The sequence below is a fragment of the Myotis lucifugus genome, unplaced genomic scaffold (assembly GCF_000147115.1).
Source record: "Myotis lucifugus unplaced genomic scaffold, Myoluc2.0 scaffold_552, whole genome shotgun sequence".
Classification (NCBI taxonomy): domain Eukaryota; kingdom Metazoa; phylum Chordata; class Mammalia; order Chiroptera; family Vespertilionidae; genus Myotis; species Myotis lucifugus.
Window position 1 is genome coordinate 236,871 of NW_005871600.1, and position 22,896 is coordinate 259,766.

The following is a 22,896-nucleotide window of genomic DNA, read 5'->3' on the forward strand; positions in this document are numbered from 1 at the left end:
AGTTTGGCTCAGTGGATAGAGCGTCGGCCTGCGGCCCAAAGGGTTCCGGGTTCAATTCCGGTTAAGGACATGCACTTCGGTTCCAGGCTCCTCCCCGGCCTGGTTGGGGTTCGTGCAGGAGGCAACCAATTGATGTGTTTCTCTCACATCGATGTTTCTCTCTGTCTCTCCCTCTCCCTTCCACACTCTCTAAAAATCAATGGAAAAATATCCTCGGGTGAGGATTAGCAAAAAAATTAAAATTAATAATAATAATAATAATAATAATAATAATAATAGGGATGGAGAAGAACAAATCAGCGGTTACAGAATAGTCACGGGACGTAAAGTGCAGCATGGGAGTATAGTCAGTAACACTGTAATAACTGTATGGGGTCGGGGGGGGGGGGGGCGGTCATTCCATAAGTTATGTAATGTCTCATCACCGTGCTCTACAAATGAATGTTGACTGTAATCCTATATAATAAAAGGCTAATATGCAAATTGACCGAACAGTGGAACGACCGGTCGCTATGATGCGCACTGACCACCAGGGGGCAGATGCTCAACACAGGAGCTTCCCCCAGGTGGTCAGTGCGTTTCCACAGGGGAGCACCGCTCAGCCAGAAGCCAGGCTCACGGCTGGCGAGTGCAGCAGCGGTGACAGGAGCCTCTCCCACCTCCATGGCAGTCGGACATCCCCCGAGGGCTCCTGGACTACGAGAGGGTGCAGGCCAGGCTGAGGGACCCCCCCTCCACCACCCAGTGCACAATTTTCATGTACCAGGCCTCTATTTAAAAATAAAAAAGAAGCTCCAAAATAAAAAGAAATAGATAAATAGATCTTACAAATATCCAGGGGATTTTAAAGCTACAGGATGTTCAGAGGATGAATCACAGACATCCTCTGCCTCCCACCTAGATCACTGTATCCATCATCTACCCCGGGCGTGGCACGGAGCCGGTCCACAGTGGGTTCATGATGCTCCCGGACTGAACCCCACGGACAGCTTAGCAATTGCCTTCATGGACGCTGGGCCCGGTCATGCTGTTTGAAACAAGGAAGCGGAGACGCAGCTCCAGAAATTCAGAAACGTCACTGCGGATATTACCAGCCACCCGCACAGCTGTCCAAGGGCGAGAGGCCCCGGCCAGTGTCTGCAGAACGCCACACGGGGCTCCAACCCGAGGAGGAGCTCGGCGTTCCGGCGGATTGTGTAACACCCACCCGACTAGCTCTTCACTAGGAAAAAGGAACCAGAACAGGTCTCTTCGCCACCTCAGTCTGCACTGCTCTGCATTGTCTTGTCCGAGCATTTTAGACTTACAAAAACCATCTACCCCAACTGTGCACCCCTTCTCCGTGAACAGATCCCACGGACAAAACGGGGTGGACCTCAGGGGCTTCGGGGAGGATAAGGCCAGTATCAGGAATTGCTAATGTGGTTTCTATCGAATGTGATGGATTCATTAGGTGGAATCGTTTGATGAATCAAGAGTACTCCATTTTTACTGCATTCATCTTCGTCTCTGGAGTCCAGGGTGACACTGCTGACATGGTCACTTTGAGCCGAATGGGCAGCCTGGCTCGAAGAGGCTGGCCTGGGGGGGCAAAGGCTGCCGTCCCCCGAGTCTCAGGAGCTCCTGGATTCAAGGCCTGGCCTTGCCTTGATGTCACTGAAACTACAACTACACAGAAGCGTCCTCGTCCCCCCTGCTCCCACCCCTGTGAGCTATAGGGATACCTCACCCCGGGGAGCTGCCTCTTCTGCCGTCACCTGGTAGACAACCTGGATGCACCTAGCATGGGCTTTAAAATTTCAGGGGTTCTTATTTATCAGGTGTAGAGGGCTGGCTAGGGGCCCCCCAAAAGGTAAGTCTAAGTCATAGCCTGGGAACCTGTGAATCTATATATATAAAAGCCCAGCAACGAGAACGGCGGAATGACCAGAACGACCAGTCACTATGACGCGCACTGCAGCAGCCGGAGCCCCTATCACCCCCCAACCCCCCAATCAGGGGCGGAGCCAGCCAGCCAACCGCCCACAGGGCCTCCCCCCAGCCGGCTCCACCCCTGATTGGCCCCCCTACTAAGATCGGGGGCGGGGCCAACTGGCCAATGGCCCATGGCCCCTCCACCCTGCCAGTTGGGCCCCAATTGGCCACCATCGGGGCGGGCCAGCCAGACCCCACCCTTGTACATATTCATGCACCGGGCCTCTAGTGTGGTCATATTTAGAAAAAGCATCTTTGCAGACATGACTAAGGATCTCAAGATGAGGTCATCCAGGCCTTAGGGTGAGCCTGCCTGAATCCTATGGCAGGCGTCCTTATAAGAGAACGGCTGAGGGTCCTGACACAGACACACAGGGAAGAAGGCGTGTGAGGTGGAGGCAGAGACTGGAGGGATGCGCCTATAAGCCAAGGAGTGTGAGGGTCGCCAGCAGCCCCCAGGGCTGAGAGAGGGGCCCGGAGCTTCTAGAAGGTCAGCTCTGCTGACACCTTGATTTTGAACGTGTAGCTCTCAAGACTTTAAGAGAATAGATTTCTCTCAAAGGGTTGTTCTAAGCCACTCAGTTTATGGCGTTTTGTTACGGCAGGTCCAGGAAACAGATCCATTGTGTGACAATGCTCAGCAGAACCCGGGACCAAATGAGCGTGACTGGTTTGCCAGAGCGGCTGGGCGAGCTGACCTGCGCCAGGTCTGCGAGGAGCACAGCGCCTCCTCGTCACTGTGCTCTGAGGCTGCAGGGGTTCAAAGACCCGCAGCATTGCCACGCGTCTCCTAACACATTACCCATGTTTATCCGTGACATCCCGCTCCCGGTCCGCACCCACCCACCCAGGGCGGTCCCGCTGCCTCCAAAGGCATCCACTGGGCGCCTCAGGAGAGCAGGCAGTGCCCTCAGCTCCTCACGCCCCGGCCCCATGGCCAGCTCGCTCTAGGCTTTAGTAAATGCCTGCTGAGTGGACGAAGAGAACCAGTCTGGGATGAAAAGTGTCCGCTCATCACCCGGCTGGCGAGGCCCAGTGGTTGAGCGTCAACCTCTGAACCAGGAGGTCATGGTTCAATTCCCAGTCAGGGCACAGGCCCCGATTGCAGGCTCGATCCCCAGTGTGGGACGTGCAGGAGGCAGCCGATCCATGATTCTCATCATTGCTGCTTCTATCTCTCTCTCCCTCTCCTTTCCTCTCTCTAAAAATCTATAAAAATATATATTTTTAAAAATGACAGACAGTGCCAGCCAATGTAGAAGGCATTCAGCCGATACACCCCGGGGAACAGTGTGGTCGGCACGTGCTGTCCTCAAACTTGGCGTCAGCCGGCTAACGCCTGCAGGTCAAGTGCAGCAGCCTGGATTCTGTGCAGTGAGCGGAATGGGTTAGAAGGACAGGACATGGAACCTGTAGTGGCCCCCAAAGCCTGGAGTGTTGACTACCTGGTCCCTTTGCAGAAAAGTTCACTGATCCCCACACTAAACATGCAGGTATCACCTGACTCCTCATTTCACTGTGGCTTCCATTTCTTATCGCTGACCTCACCTCGGCTCTCCCAGAGTCTGCGCAAGGGCTCGGGAGCAGTCAGGACCACAGGGGCGGTTGGACAGCCCTGGGGGGACAGCCCTGGGGGACAGTCGTGGGGGGACAGCCGTTGGGGGGGCAACTGTTGGGGGGGCAGATGCCATCCACATTCCAGAGGGAGGCAGCTGCGTGTTTTAAAAGCATCGGCTAGTACCTTGTATTTCAAACATTTCCCCATAAGCCATTATGAACTGAAACTTTAATTTTATTTGTATTATTATTTTTCTGTTAATCCTCACCTGAGGATATGTTTCTCATTGATTATTTTAGAGAGAGAGTGGAAGAGAAAGAGGGGGGAGGAGAGGAGGAGGGAGGGAAGGAAGGAGGGAGGGCAGAAGAGAGAGAAACATTATTGTGAGAGAGACACATGGACTGGTTGCCTCCTGCAAGTTCCCTGACTGAGGCGAGGATCCAACCTGCAACCCAGGTGCGTGCCCTTGACCCGATATCAAATCCGAGACCCTTCGGTGCGCGGCCGATGCTCTAACCATGGAGCCCCGGCCAGGGAGCGTCCATCATTTTAAAAGTGTTATTCCAGCACAGGAAGGAGGACCACCTTCTACTGCCCATGGAGCCAACGGCCACACCATCCCCGGCGGAAAGTAAGTTTCTTAAAGAGAAACCAGCAGGATGATGGGAGCACAGCCGGGCCCAGGTGCCCTGGGAAAGACACCTGCCCACAGCAGGCCCTCCGTGTGCCAGATGGGATCTCACACAGAACGTGATCCCACACCCGCTGGTGATCCTGCGCCCGCTGGTCCACACTGCGCCCTGGGGTCCGTGGCTTCCCCTCTGCTCGCGGGACGCCTGGTCCCCGAGCCCCCCGACGTGCCTGTTCGTGCTGACCTTCCCCGTGGCCCCCTCCATCAGTAAAGCTCCTCGCGGATGACGACCACGTCTCCCGAAGAGCTTCTCCTGCGCTCTTATTTTCGAAGGAGTGGGATTCATCTTAATATTTCCCTGCCATAATTGCCTCAGCCAATTTCTTCTAAGGGAATTAAAAATACAAATCTAATATTCTAATTGCGTAATAGGATCATCTTGGCAGCCGGATCAATACCCTCTCCCCCTGTCAATACCACGGCGGGGCCGCGTGCATGTCAGAGCCCACGGGTCTCACTTTATCACCGGCCCCGGGGCCCGTCCGCGTCTACAAGATGTGACGTTTTATTAGTGGCCTCCCATCCATCAAGTCCCATTTGTGCATCACGGAGATGCACGTGGGGGCCTCCGCATTGCCTGGGGAGCCAGACAACACAGAGCAGGAGCCGCCCGTTTCCAGGGACCGAGTTGAGGGGCAGGGAGAGCCGGAGGCCAGCCACACAGGGTATTTCTGTCCGGCCACCGTCCAAAGGAGGTAGAAGCAGAGGACCTTACAACCGGTCACCCCAAAGGACCCCAACCTGTCAATGAAGCTACAGATTGTGGCCCACGGCACAGCTCTAGCATCAGAGACCCTGAGATTCAGCTCAGACACTGCCCAGTGCCTCAGCTTCCCCTTTTGTAAAATACGGGGGTCGACCAGGATTGAACACGGAGGTCCCTTCCAACCTAGAATTTATTTTGCTCCTAGAAGGTGAAGACCGAACTCTGGGTAGCGAGGATGAAGACCGTTGTCAGTTTGCTTGAGGTAAGAAACGTCGTGACTACTTCCGGGCAGCTTGCCAGGTAACAGTGGCGACATCATAATTAACACTTAGCATGCAAATGTTATTGCCATTAGGAAGTGCCTGTCCCATAGGTCTCCCGCCTCTCCCTCCGGCAGAGCTCTTCCCTCTCTGGTGTGAAATGCCGCGCTGTGCGAGGCCAACACCGTCATCCGACGTAGCCCCTTCCGTCAGCAGAAGGGCCCGAGCGAATGATGTCAGCATGAGCCTCCTCCCCTGGGACGAGCGATACAGCTCTAGGTTCCCGTGGAATCTGGCGTTAGCGGAAGCTCATTTCAAAGAGAAGACTCGGTGGAGATTTTCAGAGTCTTTGAAAAACACCTTTCTGAACTCTGCCCTCACACGGCCACGCTCAAGGTGTCACGTGCGTGGCCTTGCAGCAAAGTGCGGGGGTGTCTGTAGGCACTTTACATGTCACTGTAGTAGGACGTTTTGTGGTTGTTCAATTAGCAAGTATCCATCGCATGCGGGATGCTGCGAGAGGAGCATGCGGCCATTCCTTCACTTGGGCCTCCAGGTGACCCCAGGGAGGAGACCATCCCCAGAGGAGGAAGCTGAGTCTGGAAGGCAGTGAGAGACGCCCCCGGGAATTACCAGGAGATACGGAAGTGACAGAACAGTCGAGAATTACTCAAGAACTCAGGAGGAAAGACTCCTGCAGAGCTGGAGCCGGCACATGGGTCCCTTTCAAAAGGGCTGGAGGAGGAGGCGGAGAGGAGGCCGGAGAGCGGGGAGGGGAAGGGGGATTCTGCGCAACACAGACCAGTGACCTCGATATTGATCCCTGGCAGAACAGAGAGCCGATCGTCATTATGGGTCGATCTGTGAGCTCGGGGACAAGACAACGGTGCCTGCCAAGAGGCTGCCGGCCCTGCCTCGGGGCGCCCGGGCTAATCTCGTTTCCTCTCCGTCAGGGCCGTGAGGCTGGGCGATCTGGCCTGCGTTTCAGCGGGACTCTTGACAGAGCCGCTGGGATATTCCTGTGGACAAGGTGGGGACGGGGCTGGGGGGCCACGCTAAGTGACTCTGTAGCTGGTCGAACAAGCACCCGCCGTGTTGATGAGCAGAGTGATGTCGCCCTGGAGCGCGGCCTGGAGCTGTCGCCAGGTCCCTGTTTCTGCCCCAGGCTGGTCAGCAGGGGCTTCGGCGGCCTGGTCAGTCTGTGGGAGGCATGCCCGTTGGCACCCATGCCCGTTGGCACCCATGCCCGTTGGCACCCATGCCCATTGGCACCCATGCCCGTTGACACCCTTCAGAACGTAAATACGAGAGGGATCGCTAATTCATCAAACGAAAGAAGCAGGATCCAAACTGTCTTCATCCCACTAGGAAGGAATGTCAGGTCCTTTAATCGATTTCAAAATCAGTAACACAACGGAGGATGCGCGAATCTCGGCTTCGGAGCAGTTCAAGGAGAGAAGACCTGGCCCCAAGCAGAGACTCTTCCATACTATGTGGTGGCCGCGCCCAGCCGGTGTTGCTCAGTGGTTGAGCATCGACCTATGAACCAGGAGGTCACAGTTCAATTCCCGGCCAGGGCACATGCCTGGGTTGCAGGCTCAGTCCCCAGCATGGGGCGTGCAGGAGGCAGACAATCCATGATTCTCTCTCATCATTAATGTTTCTCTCTCTCTCTCTCTCTCTCTCTCTCTCCCCCTCTCCCTTCCTCTCTGAAATCAATTAAAATATCTTTTTTTAAAAAAGAGGCGGGGTTACCCCAGGTGGGTGCCCGCCTGCCACAGGTGCCAAATGAGGGCCCATCGGGTACTGGGGGGGAGAGGGGGTGTGGCACGTGGGAGGGCCTCGCCTTCCTCCTGCTCTTGCACAGACAACGCTTGTTGAGGGCGACAAAGGGCAGGTAGGCACCGGGCAGTCAGCTCTGAAGACTTAGTTGTTGGTCATGAGAAGACAGTGAAGACTGGGCCAGAGTGACCCAGCACAGCAGGTGACCCCCCCTGCCCAGCCCGCTCCCCGAGTTCCTCCAGGCCTGGGGGCCCTGCGCCCCTGGGGGCACCGAGCAGCAGCCGGTGGCTGGCACTGCCAGGACTCGCCACACGGGCCCTCAGCCTGTGGTTAAACCGCACCATCCCCCAGGCCCGAGCGCACGCACAGGGCCTCCCGGGCATGGGGCATCGCCAGCTGAGACGCGGCATCTTATCTCCGGGGCTTTAAACTCCGCACGGCGCTCGGAGTCGGTGCTGCAGCCTCCCCTCAGCTCTCCCTGATGCGGGTGTCACCCCTGAGAACCGACCGTTTAAAGAGGGATCACCAGGCTTCACTCTGCCATGGTGTCCTGTCCCACCTACTTCCTCTGCTTAAGACCCGCCCCCTCGGAGCTCAGGAAGGCTCGGTGTTGGTTACTTTCTCCGTCTGTGAAGTCGTGGGAAACTGCGTCGAAGATCATTGAGAAGCACTTGCAACCCACACCACTTCCTCTGTCCCCGCGCGGCGCCCTCCTTGGGGAGACGGTGCTGCCGACAGTGGGTTCGGCCACAGATGGACGCTCTCCGGGGCACTGACTAACCCTGAGAAGGGCGCTGTGACGGATCCAACGTGGCCACGGTCCTCCGTCCCCACAGACCCCCGCCCTTCTTCATGTGACTTTGTTCATCTCCCATCAAAAAGCGGCGTCCACTCCTCCACCCCGGAGTGTGGCTGTTATTATAACCTGCTTCAGGCAAAAGAATGACGTGAAATGGCAGCCTGCAAACCCGAGGCCCAGACATGCAGAGGCCTAGTACGTCCACCTGCTGGGATCCCGCAAAGCCCCAGGCCCAGACCAGCCTGCGGGGGACGAGAGGCTGCGGGGGACGAGAGACTCGCCATCCCAGCTGATGCCCCCGGGACTAGCCAGGCCCAGCCCCCACCGCTGGCTGCAGACACCTGCTTGAGTCCAGGCAAGACCAGAAAACCGCCCCGCTGAGCCCCGCCCACACTGCCACACCGGACACCAGCCTGAAATAAAGGGCCATTGTTGTCCCCTACTCCATGAGGTGGGCGGTAGGTTTGGGGGGGCGGGCAGTTTGTAACAGAAGGTAACTGATATGGGCTTCACAGCTCATCAGCACATACCTCAGGGTTTCTGGTTTGAAAGAACCCACCGCCCCGCTCATTCCAAACACTCGCCAAGCTGGGAATGTCTTCCTTTTTCTCTGGGTCTTCTGAAACCATTTTCTTGAATCACCAGGACCTCCCATTAAAACTGGGAGGAAAGAACGAGGGGCGGGGAGGGGGGAGCTGCCATGTTTTCCTTTCACAAAAGCCCTTGCGAAGCACATTTCTTTTATTTCCTCCTCGGATGACTGCCGTCAATTCTCCGTTTCAGGAGCTTCTGTTCTCCCAGAAAGCCGCGCAGCATTGATTTCAACCTGCGATTGCCGGTGAAATATTAAACCGTATTGATTGAAATTCAGGATTGGTTGCAGTCGGACACTGCGTATTTGGAAGGCGGGCAGCTGTCTTCCTTCCAGCTGTAGAGTAACTGCGGCTCCACAGTATAATCTCCTTGGATGTAGCACTTCAGATCGGCTTCCTGATGTTGTCTCCCCAAACATGTCAAGTGCACTGTGTTGACTGACGGGTCGGTTTCTTCTTCCAAATGAAGCGTTCTTACTTCTTACCAACAAGCGTGCATGTGAAAACCCGCGTTCTCTCCTTCAAATGCACATCGAATACTTTCACTGTGATTCCTCCACACCCCCAACCACCTCCAAAACGTCACTGTCTACAAGTAAATGCATCCTATTCTGGCCCGGCCACGGTGGCTCAGTGTTTGAGCATCAACCTAGGAACCAGGAGGTCATGGTTCAATTCCACGTCGGGCACATGCCCGGGTTGCGAGCTCCATCCCCAGTCCTGCAGGAGGCAGCCGATCCACGATTCTCTCATCACTGATGTTTCTCTCTCTCTCTGCCTCTCCCTTCCTCTCTGAAATCGATATATATATATTCTATTCTGAGTAAGAGTTCAGTCGAGTTACTCTTAATGAGCAGAGTTTATCACTGGTTTGTTGTTTCATGGAGAGCATTCCCGGTGCCCAAGGCGCTCGGAAGCCTACAGCCCCCCGTGTGGGCGCTGCTGAAGGCCTTTCTCCTGAAACGCTACCTGGAAATAGAGCCTGGAAATGAAACCTCCCAGGATGACTCATGTCTGGGCATCTGCAACCCGCTGTCCAAAAGCCAAGTTCATCCGAAGATACGAACCCTGAGGATGGGGCATGCGACCGAGGACTATGCCTCGGTTCCCACTCATCGCTGCACTGCCGCCAAGCCTGCAGAAACACGCCTCCGTCCAAACTCCAGTCCCGGAACGTGTTAAAGGAAACGTGTAAATGAGCCACACCGCTCTCCTTAGTAGACACCTTTAGATACGCGCTGTGCTCACCTTAGAAAGGGCTACCCTCGTGTTCCGTGCAGACAAACACGGACTCCCCGCCTTCCCCGCTGGCCTTCCTGCGGAGAATGCCCCTTCCCTCGCCCTTCCCAGAGCCCTCACCCTGACCTTCCCTTCACGTCTCTAATCGGCTGCATCCCGGATGAGGCCAGCGGCCGAGCCAGCAGCCCAGGGTCATGGGAGCCCAGATGAAAGCAAAGCCTGGGGGAGCTCAGCCCCGAGGCCCACAGAGCGTCTGGTTATGCTGCTGCCTTCCCTCCCCTAACTCCTGAGACAGGAGGTCTGCAGAGCAGTGTTGGGGGCCGCGTGGAAATGGGGGTGAGAGGTCGCACGTCCTTGTTCCCACGTGTCCTTCACTCCTCGAGAAGCACTCGCCGGGCTGGGCTGACATCACAGGGCTCGGCACACGTGAGACGCGCCCGCATTCCTGGTCCACCTCCAGGGGAAAGCCCAGAGGCCCTGCCCCTTTCCCAGTGGGTTTCCCGGCGAAAGTGAGACAGTGGAGTCCTGGCCGGGTTGCTCAGTGGGTTGGCACATCCTCCCAGACACCAGAATGTGAGCGTTTGATTCCTGGGCAGGGTACATACCTGGGTTCCCCAATCTCAGCACATATGGAAGGCAACCAATCAATGTTTCTATTCATCTCTCTCTCTATCTCTCTATTTCTTTCTCTCTAAAATCAATTAAAAAAACAACAACAACAACAACAATGTATCCTCAGGTGAGAATTTTTTAAAAAGAGAAAAGTCGTAGCCAGACAAGCTGTCTGTGTCTCTACCGACAGGAGCAACGAGTGAATGAAGAAAGCAAAACCTCGTAAGACCGCCCGCCACCAGTTCAGTCTCAAACACGGGTTATAGACGCAAGCCGTGTAACACGTTCCAGTCGCTGCCTCCGGCTTCGCTCTGCTGGATCTCTTCACAATCCGACATTCTTCTCTAAGAAACAGGTGTGAGAAATGTTCAAAAGCAATCACACTAGAGATATAGAAAGAGGGCTTTCCGGCACGAATAGCGCTGTGACATCTCAGTCATTCTATAACATTTAGTCAGACGTTACTCAAAACTGCTACCGGAAATAGCCAGCAATTAGGTATCAGAGAATGAAAATATTGCCTGAAGAGACAAAAATGATACACAAATTTTTTTAAATATTCGGGTAACTTTTGAAATACATTTCACCATCGACGACAAGGTCCCCATTGTCCCTAACGCGCCGCCTCGGCACAGGCCTGACACAGCAGGTCCCGGGGAAATACCGTGGAAACGCGTGGGCATGAACGATGGGCAGCTCTCCCATCGGAGCCTCTGAGGTCGGGCTTCTCAAGGAAACCCATCTGACCGAGTCTAGATCAATATTGCTGATGGGTGCTCGGGGCTGCTTTTATTCTTTAGTGCCTTATTCATTTTCTTTCACTTTTAAAAAGTAATGCATCGAGGCTCATTGATACCTTATGTATCTTAGCATCAATCCTCACACGAGACCAGTGTGTTATGGGAGCCCGAAGTGCTCTGCATTCCAGCTCACTCATGGAGAGGTTCCCGAGGTCCAGGCGGCGAAATGACCAAACGCAGAGCCATTCACTCCCCGCGGCCTGGCCTGGCTCGGGCAGCGCGCTCCCAACTCCAGCTGCCCCGGGGCTGCCGCCGCGGAGAAACCAGCCGGACAGACAACCACCTCGCTCCCATCCACTGGCAGCTGCCAGTCCCCCCCGCCCCGGCCTGTGTCAGCTGAGGGCCCTGCACCCTGAAACTTCGACTCCCTTCACCCGGAAAGGACTGCCAGCTGCAGGAGGCGATGGAAGGGGCTCAGTCAGGGGGCTGGACAGGGGTCTCTGTCAGGACCCGGGGGTGGGGTGCTCTCAGACCCGGGGGGACTCCGCTCTGCACGCTGGCCGTCACGCATGCCAGCTTTCTCACCTGCTGAGAAAGCCAGACAGCCATCAGCGTGCAGACACTCCCGGAGCCCACGTCCACGCTAGGGAGAAGGACCGGGGAGAACTTTCCACGTGAACAGCTCACATGGGCCCGGAAGAAGGTGCTGGAAGAATGAGCCCAAGTCACAGGTCATCAGTCAAGCGGGTGCCGGCTCCGGGTGCAGCCCTGCAGGGGGGGGACCACGAGACTAGAAGTGCTGTCACTATGACTACTGCTCACGTGGGCGGGGCTCGCCGGGCACCAGCGCCCTCCCTCCTCCCGCCACGGTGCTCACTCTTCAATCACCGGCTGGGCCCGAAACACCGCGAGGACCACACGAGGGTCGCTGTGGTGCTTTTACTGTGGCTCTTCCCACCTTTTTTCTCTCGACTTCCAGTTTCTGAACAATGGGGGGGGGGGCGGGGGGGAGATACCGCCAATTCCCCTCCCCCCAGTGCTGAGAGCGCGCGGCTTTGGTCTGGGCTGTGGAATCATTTACTTTCCTGCGGCATTTTGATACAGTTCAGGGTTATTGATCTTGGTTTCTGGGAACAATATGCTCTCATATTAGATACGTTCAGACCACATTCTGTTTTCTCCCATAAAGATACGGTGAGGGTCCCAGCTCCCTGGCCTGGACGCGTGGGAACCATCAGTGGGGAGTCAGGGGTCCAGGCATCTAGTTCCGCCTCCACCGGCCACGAGCTGAGGGACCTTAAAAATGTGAAGGGCATCACCCCCGCCTGGGCGCTCACCGAGAGCGTGAGGGGGACACAGAACCGAGGTCAGGCGGGAGGGGAGGTTAGAAACCAGCAAATACAACCCAGGCCCCAGCACCGAGTCCTCCTAACGCGGCCGACAGACAGGGTCCAGTTCTCGCTCGAATACTTCCTGTAACAGGAAGCCCTCCGCCTCCTGCCATGGGCCGTTCATTGTTGAACATCTGGCTGCAACGTTCTTAGTGGTTCCAGCTCTGCCTACTGAGGCCACAAAGTTGACGCCAAATCCGCACGTACCAGGACGGCTCCCGGAATATTTACAGCGAAGGGGATGCCTGCCCTCAGACACGCACACCCCTCACTCCCTTAAGTGCCCACGTGAGGGGATTGGGAAACCCTCCACATCCGGTGCTGCCCTGGTCCTGCCTGGCGTCCCACCTTCAGCCGTGGTCTAATGGGAGCGGGTGGGGCACCCACACAACCCTTACTAAGGACACTCCACCCCCACGATTGCCTTCTCACATCACATTAGCTAATCCAGCAGCCACAGCCCATTGAGCCACAACCCAATTAAAACCCCAACGTCTTTCTTCACTGGAACCCTCTCTGGGCGGCCATGGCTCCGGTTACCAGAGCTCTTCGAGCAACGCCATTCACCCAGGTCGTGAAGCACCTACCCACTCAGCCTGCGTCCGGCATCTCTCCATCTGCTCCACCAGGAAGAGGCTCGCTGCTTCCTCGGCCTTCCCTGTCCATTAGGTCTGCGTACGGCTGTCAGCAGTCACCGTCCCACCCGGCACCCTGGAGGCACGCCACCCTGACAGAGGAGAGGCTTGGTCTGTGATCTAATCACATCTGCAAAGACACAACGGACAAGACGTCGCTGCCGAAGAGTGGAATGAAGTGCTCTTGTCGTGAAAAATTACCTCTCCCCACGCTGATGCTGGACAGCAGGCCTCTTTCAGAATATTCAAGGAATGAGAAAACTTTTACCCAGTCTGAGAATCTGCTGTGTTAAGAAAAGAGTGTAATCCATTTACATTTATTTTAATTGCCAATCATTCATTTGGATCTATTTTTCCCTAGCTTTATTTTTTCTTTGCTTCTTTCCTGCCATCTGCTCTATTTTTGTTTTATTTTATCTTTTTTTCTTTCTATTCTTTTGAAATTATATATATATACATATATACATATATACATACATACACACATACATACACACATACATACACACACGCAAGCCTAAGCAACCATTAGGACCGTCGAACGAACAACCAGTTGACCAGTCGCTATGATGCACACTGACCACTAGGGGGCAGACGCTCAATGCAGGAGCTGCCCCCTGGTGGTCAGTGCGCTCCCACAGCCAACCTCCCCTTGGCCAGCCAACCTCCCGCGGTCCATCCCCCCTGGCCGGCCCTGATCAGCCCCGATTGGGGACTGGGCAAGATGGCCCCAGGTGGCCCTGATTGCCGGCCAGGCCAAGGGACCCCACCCATGTATGAATTTGTGCATTGGGCCTCTAGTATACCTATATTTCTATTTGTTTATTACTATAGTATTAAGTATACTCAAATATCTCTTTTTTTCCCCAGATTCTGATGCTAACCAATCACTCTCCTTTCCCACCAATTAGGATCTTAGAACTCTTTAATTCCACCCCAACTTTTGCCTATCATCCACAATATCGTCCAAGATTTTAATTTCTTCTCGATTTAAATATCCCCTCAAATACTAAAACTATTCTTTATAGCAGTTTTGCACATTTCTACCAGTTTTGCAACTCGCCCATGTTACTTGCTGCCCACTGATTCCTTATAGCTTCCGTTGCCTTCTTTCATTTTCGCATTATTTTTTTAATATGTTTATTGATTTTTTTAGAGAGAGAGGAAGGAAGAGGGATAGATAGAATCATCGACGAGAGAGAAACATCATCGACTGGCTACCTCCTGCACACCCCTCACCAGGGACTGAGCTCACAAACCAGGCGTGTGCCCCGACTGGGAATCGAACCACTGACCCCTTGGCTCATGGGTTGACACCCAACCTCTGAGCGGCACCAGCCGGGCTCGCAGTTTTTATTTGCTCTGTGGGTAGTGAGTCTCGCAGACCTCGCATGTCTGAAAACATCCTCACCTTCACGCATTGTGGGGCGGGGAGGGACGCCATGACACTGGGAGCGTGCTGAGGGGAATGACAAGAGGGGCAATGAAGATGGAGATTCTCCACAGCAGCCCTGCCAACACCCTCGCTGCTGGGGAGAGCTCCGCCCCACCCCCACCTTGAATGACCACCTCATGGGATGGAGAGTGCAGATGTGGAGTTGACAGTCACTCTCTCTTCCCACTTGGAACACAGTAGTCGCTCAGCTTCTGACATGGTTTGTTGCCAATGACAGGTCTCCTGCAGGCTGATGGCTGCTCCTCCGGAGGTGCGAGTTTTAAAGGCTTTTCTATCGTTTACATATTCCGTAGTTTCCTTGCAAGGTGGGTTCAGACTACGTACACGCAGGATTTAGGCTGCTCCGGCTGAGACTGGTCTGACGGTTCTGAATGATGAAAAATCCTCCACCAATACTCCCTTGACGACTGTGTCTCCCCATTCTTTCCCTAGTTCCCGTCGTTGCCTGTCCTTTTGGAGCGTGTCATTCCGTGTTCATCTCAGTGTGTTTCACATTTGCTGTCTCTTTATCGCCGTGAGCTGTGTTCTGGGTTTTTTCCAGCTTGATCTTCAGGGTCACCCCTTTCTTCAGGGGCAGCGGCCATCTCTTCGTCTCTTTCGGAAACCCACCTGCTTCTCTCCCATCATAAAATCTGTTCTTCGCTTTTCCCTTTGAGCGGTGCCGTGGTGGGACTCCTCTCTGCTGTTTTCTGGGAATTCTCCCCTGGGGGCCTCTGCCGCCCACTCCCAGGAGGTCCGTGTCTTTGTGTGTTCTGTAATTTCTTGGTGACTTGAGGGGAGCAAGACCACAGGAGCTCACAGGGTGTGTGAGATGCAGGCTGGCCTGGCACGCGGTGGCCGCTGTGTGCCCGGGTGCAGAGGTGGCTCCGTGGGACAGTGTCCCCGTGGCTCCCACAGGCCCGGGAGTTCCGAGCTGTTTCTCACATCCATCTTGGAGCTGGACCTGCTCTGAGTGGGGGTTTTCGGCGTGAGGTCTGGCTGCGCACCTTCAGGCTCACACTCACTGATTTCCCTTAAGTGACCCTCCTTCTACCCCAGGTCCGGGGCACAGCGCCCACATGGGGACTGGCGGGCGGAGCTTTTACCCTGGTTTCAGTGACAGGACAGTCCTTGTCCCTGGGGGTCGGTGTCACCGCTACCACTAAGAATCTCACAGCCCAGACTCCCTCGCTGTGCGCTGCTCTGACACAGGCTCACGGCACACACCCTGCCCCTTGTCGCGGGGCTCCGCCTGCTCCAGCTCCAGCTGCTGGCTCTGGCACCTGCCGGACCCCCTTCGCCAGCTCTCGAGCCCACCCGTGGGTGCCAGGCTGCTGTCTTCTGAGGACAAGGGGAACTTGCCCAAGGACCTCAGGTGGCCACCCCAAGCAGACCGTCAAGGGATTAAACCTTAGAGGGGTTACTTTAACTGGAGGTCTTGCCCACCAGCCCCCTCTGCCCCTGAGCCCTACAAGGTCACGCACTTGCCTGCGCAGTAACATCACCCCCCACGGGCCGAGGCCTGGCCGCCAGGCGCTGGAGGGAGAGCACCAGGTGGGGGCGGGCGGGGAGGCTCCGTGGGCAGCAGCCGTGGTGTGTGCTCATCACAGGGGGGACACCTCTGGCTCCCGGTCCAGGGGGACAGGGCTGGCGGCGTCAGGGCCCCTTTATGTTGGAAGCGGAACCGGGAGAGGAGGACCCTGGGTGGCAGCGCCTGGTCCCCACCCCGGCCCCGGGCAGCACGCCCAGCAGCTGCAGGCCAAGCGGAATGGGCCTGGATTGAGGCGTTCGATACCCCGCGATAGAAATGTTAACTGCAGCATCGATTTGTTATTACGTTTGGATTGCCTGTTTAATTCTATTTTCCTTGCAGGAAATTTTCTAATCAAAAATCCAGTCATTGAAAAGCCCCAGAAGCCAACTGCCACTCCCGAGCCCGAAGGACACGCAGGCACTGAGCCCCGCGGGCTGCTCCCTCGCCCCGCCCCGCCCCCAGCGAGCGCTCAGGCCGGAGCTCCTCCATCTCCCACTGCGAGTAAATGCGTGTGACCTTCAGCTCCACAGAGGTTAACCTACTCTGATTAACTTTTCCATGTTATTCCATTAAATAAAAACAGTTTTGACACCCAGAGACTAAAGCATCCTAGAGATAATACAATAACCCTATGCAATCATTTCAAATTGGATTGTAATAATTCATTTAGGTGACCATACATATTTGTTATATGTAATATGAAACATCGCCAAATGAAATCAATAGAAATGTTTCTTGTTAATGAAGATATACTGGGCTGTTATGTGTGGGCTGCGGACTCGATACCACAGAAATCTTATTTGTATTATGAATTTCAGGGTATTCTGAGAGTTACAAATGAAGATAGCATTTCTTAAAGAAGCCACGGCTGGTCATTTAGAAAATTATATCATAAATTTTATGTCATTTCTTGGTCTTTCAAGGTCTTTGCACAGCAATGCCATCTTATACTTTAGGTAAAAATTCTGGCTGAGTGATTACATTCAACTATTGCAAATGAACTTTTTTACCCAAACTTCCACTTTAAAATCATAGAGTTCGAAACAACTTAGCGTGGGTAAGTCGAAAGATGTCACCCCAGCATAGCTGAGTGCCCATTTGAGGATGTTTCCTTCCTTTTCACATGAAAAGGGAAGATACGGAGGTAGAAGCACATAGATCGGTGTAGGCTTATGGCCATGTGCCCATCACCATCGTGGCTGTAAGAGACTCTACTAGGCGGCTATCCTCAGCCTCACCTGTGGAGTTCAACATCCTATTACATCTCATAGTACATCTTCACTTACACATACAAATCCAATAGAAGGCTTTCATTTTGTGTTAAGTAAATACAGAATTTTATCAATATATTGTTATTGATTTCAGAGAGGAAGGGAGAGGAAGAGAGATAGAAACATCAATGATGAGAGAGAATCATGGATCGGCTGCCTCCTGCCCGCCCCCTACTGGGGATCGAGCCTGCAACCCAGGCATGTGCCCCTGACTGGAATCAACCGGGGACCCTTCGGTCTACAGGCTGATGCTCAATCCACTGAGCCAGACCAGCTAGGGCAACACAGAGTTTTAAAAGTCCCATTTGAATAGGCGGTTCTCATGCATTTGAACACTATCACAGTGACATTTCAGATGAACAGTTGGCAAATGTCTGCAGTCGGTCTAAAGAATGAGCAAAGTCATAATTAAGGTGCTATTTCCACTGCTCTTGTCAAAGCTCCTAGGCTTACTTCCAATGAGTCCTGCACCTTGAATAGGCCCAGGAGAATGACACCTACACCCTAGCAAGAAGTTTACAAAATGCAGAGAGAGTCGTATGCAATAAATAAGTTGTCATTGTAGGTGAGATAGTTTAAAACTAACTCATGACGAACGTCTGGGGTCATGTTATTCCATCCGCTATCTCTTCTATTGGTGCTACTCTGGCTGCCTTTTCGGGCACTGGACCCGCTGGAACCCCGCACCGTAGGGAAACACGGGCCAGAGAAGCGGCCCCCAACCTGCTGTAACCATTTCAACAATTCCCATCCGGAATCTGGTTCCACCCCCATCCCCTGTGAGCCGACCGGAAATGGTGCCCATGGCCACACCCCCTGAGGCGCTGTCCAATGGACAGGGGCTGGGCCAGACGTTGCCTTTGCCTCCCGCTTTCGGGGTTCGGGCTCTCCGCCCTCTACCTTTGCTCTGTGCTGGTTCCTCCCCTCCCCTCGTGACTCCCCCACAATCACTGGAGACACCTCCGTTCCTTGAGCTCCTCCCCCTCCCCCACAGCCACACTTGACCTCCATCCCCAGGACCTGCTCTGCCCGTGACATCGGAAATGGGTTGTGTGTGTGCACCCCCAGCTGCTCCGCTCCCACCCATGCTTCCCACCTGGGCCTCCACTCCATCCAGGGCTTCTCCTCTGCACCCTCACAGGCACCCAGACCCTCTCCCATCCTCCCGCTCTGCCCTCGTCCTGAGGGCTGTCCTAGCTCTGCCTGCCTTTAAAAAAAGGGGGGCAATTCTCGAGACAAGACCCCGATTCCTCTCTAGCCACTTATCTCTTCCTTCCCTTCCCTTCCCCGTGAAATTTCTTAAGGAGCAGCTTCCGCTTCTCCCTGCTTCTGCCCCTCCCTCTCACTCCTCAATTCCACTCCCATTAGCCCAGCAAACAGCCCTGGCTGGCGTCCCCGGGGCCTGTGAACCTCCTGATCCACTTGGAGGAGTTCCGTCTGTTTCTCTCTGGCCCCGGTGGCCATGAACCCTATCTTGGCATCACTCTCGCTGCGTGGACTCAAGAGCCCCCAGACCCGGGGCTGCTGCCTCTTTACCACTAAAGGTTCCTCTTCCTCCAGCTGTTCTTTTCCTCAATTTGAATTTTTTAATTTTTTTTTATTGATTTCAGAGAGGAAGCGAGAGGGGGAGAGAGAGAGAGAGAAACATCAATGATAAGAATCATGGATCGGCTGCCTCCTGCACACCCCCTACTGGGAATTGAGCCTGCAGCCTGGGCATGTGCCCTGACCGGGAATCAGACCATGACCTCCTGGTTCCTAGGTGGACACTCAACCACCAAGCCACACCAGGCAGGCTAATTGGAGATTTTTTAATGATCAACTATTTCAAGCACTCACCGAAGTATGGAGAGTGGTGGGTGTAACTGATCCTCTCGTTGTCGCACCCCACAGTTGTTCTTGGCGGTTTTCACCCACTGTTTATGCCCTCCCCTCCCCCACCCGTCCTCCTGTCAACCACAGGGTCTCCCACGCCTTCCTCGGGAGCGCAGGGCTGCAGCCCCACCTCAGCCGCCCCCACATGGACGCCTGAGAGGCTGCTCGTCCGCGGGGACCTCTTCGCCACCCGCCAACCTGCTCCCCTGCCCCATCATTCGTGTTGGTGATTGTCTGTCTCGCCAACCAAGCTGGAAACGTGTATTATGGCATCTCAGAGCCGTCTACCCTCCATTCCTCCTCCCACGCTTCAGCCTGCCCACCACCTCCCAACCCGGTCTCCTCCATCTCTACACCCTCTTCTTCCCTCTACAGTTAAGTCCTCTCATGCCTCTTCCCCACGTGGGAGGCACAGACTCTTCTTGAACTCATTATAAAGTCACACTATAGCCCAGCCGGCATGGCTTGGTGGTTGAACATCAACTTATGAACCAGTAGGTCAAGGTTCAATTCCTGGTCAGGGCACATGCCCGGGTTGCGGGCTCCATCCCCAGTGCAGGGTGTGCAGGAGGCAGCCAATCAGTGATTCTCTCTCATCATTTATGTGCCTCTCTCTCTTTCTCTTTCTCTCTCAAATCAATAAAAATTATTTTTTTAAATTAAAAAAATAATAAAATCAGACAAGAACATGGGAGACCAGTCCGCCCCGATCAGCCCCCAACCCCACTCGCAGTGCCCCGGCTGCTTCACGCCCTGGCCTGTCCTTCCCAGAACGCCACTCCCCTCGCTTCCCGCCTGATCTTCCTCCAAGATCAGAGTCTTGGGTGTTCCCTCCTCAGTCGCCTTGCCGGGGTCCCAGGTGGGGGTGACGCTGCTCCTCTGAGGGTGCGCTCTCACCACACTCCGCCACCGCCCGCCTGTCCATCTCCCTGGCCCGCCTGTCCATCTCCCTGGCCCGCCTGTCCGTCTCCCTGGCCCGCCTGTCCATCTCCCTGGCCCACCTGTCCGTCTCCCTGGCCCGCCTGTCCGTCTTCCCGGAACGCCACTCCCCTCGCTTCCCGCCTGATCTTCCTCCAAGATCAGAGTCTTGGGTGTTCCCTCCTCGGTCGCCTTGCCGGGGTCCCAGGTGGGGGTGACTCTGCTCCTCTGAGGGTGCGCTCTCACCACACTCCGCCTCCGCCCGCCTGTCCGTCTCCCTGGCCCGCCTGTCCGTCTCCCTGGCCCGCCTGTCCGTCTCCCTGGCCCGCCTGTCCATCTCCCTGGCCCGCCTGTCCGTCTCCCTGGCCCGCCTGTCCGTCTCCCTGGCCCGCCTGTAGGCCTGGAAGCAGGGCCGTCCTGAGCTCTGTGGCCTGTAGGCGGGAAGCAGGGCCGTCCTGAGCTCTGTGCAGCCAGGACCCAGCGCATCTTCTGGCGGCAGGAAGTGCTCCGTCAGGACCCCAGGTACCTGGCCCAGAACCTGTCGTGTGTACAGAGAAGGTGTGCGGGGACCCAACCCAAAATCAGTAAGACAGTGCGAACGGTGAACACCCCACAGGGCACCGTGTTCAGTATCAGCGGAACGAACACTTAGAATCAAGAGCCTTACGTTCAACTGCTTTACAGCACACGGAGTGACGTCCGCTTGATAAATGACTCTCGGTCCTCAGAGCTGTGACTTAGTAACTGACACGCACAGGGTCACACGTTCACTTGAGAGGCCGCACCCTTGTCTTATCACAGAGAGCGGAGCCTCCGTCTCTGCAAGAGGCCATCCGCCCCCGAGGAGCCTCCGTCCTGGGGCGAGGCTCTGAACGTGTTCCCCTGTGCGGCCCTGCTTATGGGCAGGACGGGGCCTGGCTGCTAGGGTCGGGGGGAGGGGGAAGAAGAGAAAGGAGGGCAGAATCTAAATCGAGGAGCCCTGCCCCAAGTGCCTGAGAATTGGGGTCCCCCGCACCCCTGAATCAGTGGTTCTCAACCTTCTGGCCCTTTAAATACAGTTCCTCATGTTGTGACCCAACCATAAAATTATTTTCGTTGCTACTTCATAACTATTATGTTGCTACTGTTATGAATCGTCATGTAAATATCTGATATGCAGGATGGTCTTAGGCGACCCCTGTGAAAGGGTCATTCGACCCCCAAAGGGGTCACGACCCACAGGTTGAGAACCGCTGCCCTGAGTCCAGGAAAGCGAAGGATTCTCTTCCCGCATCACAGAACATGCGTTTACATCCCTCAGGGCCGGCGGGCGGAATGCGGGAACGGCGTTGCCCGAGGAGGCCTGTTCCCTTTTCCTTAATTAATAAGATCCAGCCCACGATTTACTAGAAGTTAAAAGGGCATTAGGAACTCTCTCGCGGTGGATTCCCACGGGGGCTGGTTATTCTCTTTGTTCAGCTCCGAGTCCATCCTCTGCCCTTCTCTTCCCTCCTGGAGGCCAGCCGCTGGGCATTTGCAGGAGCCTCCTCGCCCTGGGGCTGACGGCTGGGCTCAGACCATGGGAGCCGCTGGCAGGAGTTTGGGGTCGGAGGAGAGAAAGAGACCAGGCCCCTTATTCCTGCCACAGCCTCTCTGCCCACCCTGCTTGGCTGGGAGCCCCACCTTCCTCAGGGGAGGCATCCCCATAGGCCTGGTGCCCACCCCGCTCTTTCAGGCCTGGGGTGCTCACAGATCCCACTGAGGCTGCCCTGGGCTGCACCACCTGCTTGATTCCTCTACCCTTTGGCCTTTAACATTGGCCCTCCGGTGAGCCCCTGGAGTGCGCCACCTTCCTGCCAGGACCCTGTGGGGAACGCCTCCTGCTGCCGTCCCTCGTGTGAGCCTGACCGTGGCAGCCACCCACACCTCCAGGACGGCCACGCGGGGCACTGTGGCCCTGGGCAGACGGCTCTCTCCGATGGCTCACCTTGATCTCCAAATCCCTCCCCCATTGTACTAGACAGATCCCTCTAGAACAGTGGTTCTCAACCTTCCTAATGCCGCGACCCTTTAATACAGTTCCTCATGTTGTGGTGACCCACAGTTTCATTGTTACAAATTGAACATAATTAAAGCATAGTGATTAATCACAAAAACAATATGTAATTATATATGTGTTTTCCGATGGTCTTAGGCAACCCCTGTGAAAGGGTCGTTCGACCCCCAAAGGGGTCGCGACCCACAGGTTAAGAACCACTGCTCTAGAAGAACAAAAAAGAAAAAAACAGACCCCATGGGATGGGTTAAGGAATCGTTAATTGCAAGTGCAAACTTCACAGAGCAGCTGGTGGACTGGAGCCCAGGGAGGAGCTGATGTTGCAGCCTTGAATCCAAAGGCTGAAAACCGGGGCAGAATTGCTACATTGTAACCTCCCGGGCAGAATTGCTACATTGTAACCTAGAGACAGAATTCCTTCCTTCTCGGGAACCTCCGCCTCTGCTGCAGGCGGCTGTCCGCTGACGGGATGAGGTCCATCCACAGGGTGGAAGACAATATGCCTTGTTCAAGTCACCCGGCGGCAGATGCTCACCACCCCAAACACACAGCATCGCGGGTTCTAGCAAACGAGCGGCCTGTGGACAGCCAGCCGCACACCCTTCATCATCGTCCCCATCCACCTCACGCCCTGCTGCTCTGGTAAGCAGGGTCCTCTTCACCCCAGAGGCCGCGTGCAGTCTCCGCGGGAGGTAAGGAGGAGTACCTGGTGCCATAACAAACCCTTCGCCCTCCCACCTCCCGGAGAGACCACACGGAGACCCCGGCTCTGCACAGAGCGCAACCCCGTTCCTTCCTTTATCGACGCTGCTTGGCTTGTGCTGGAAACGGCCCAAGAAATTGAGAGA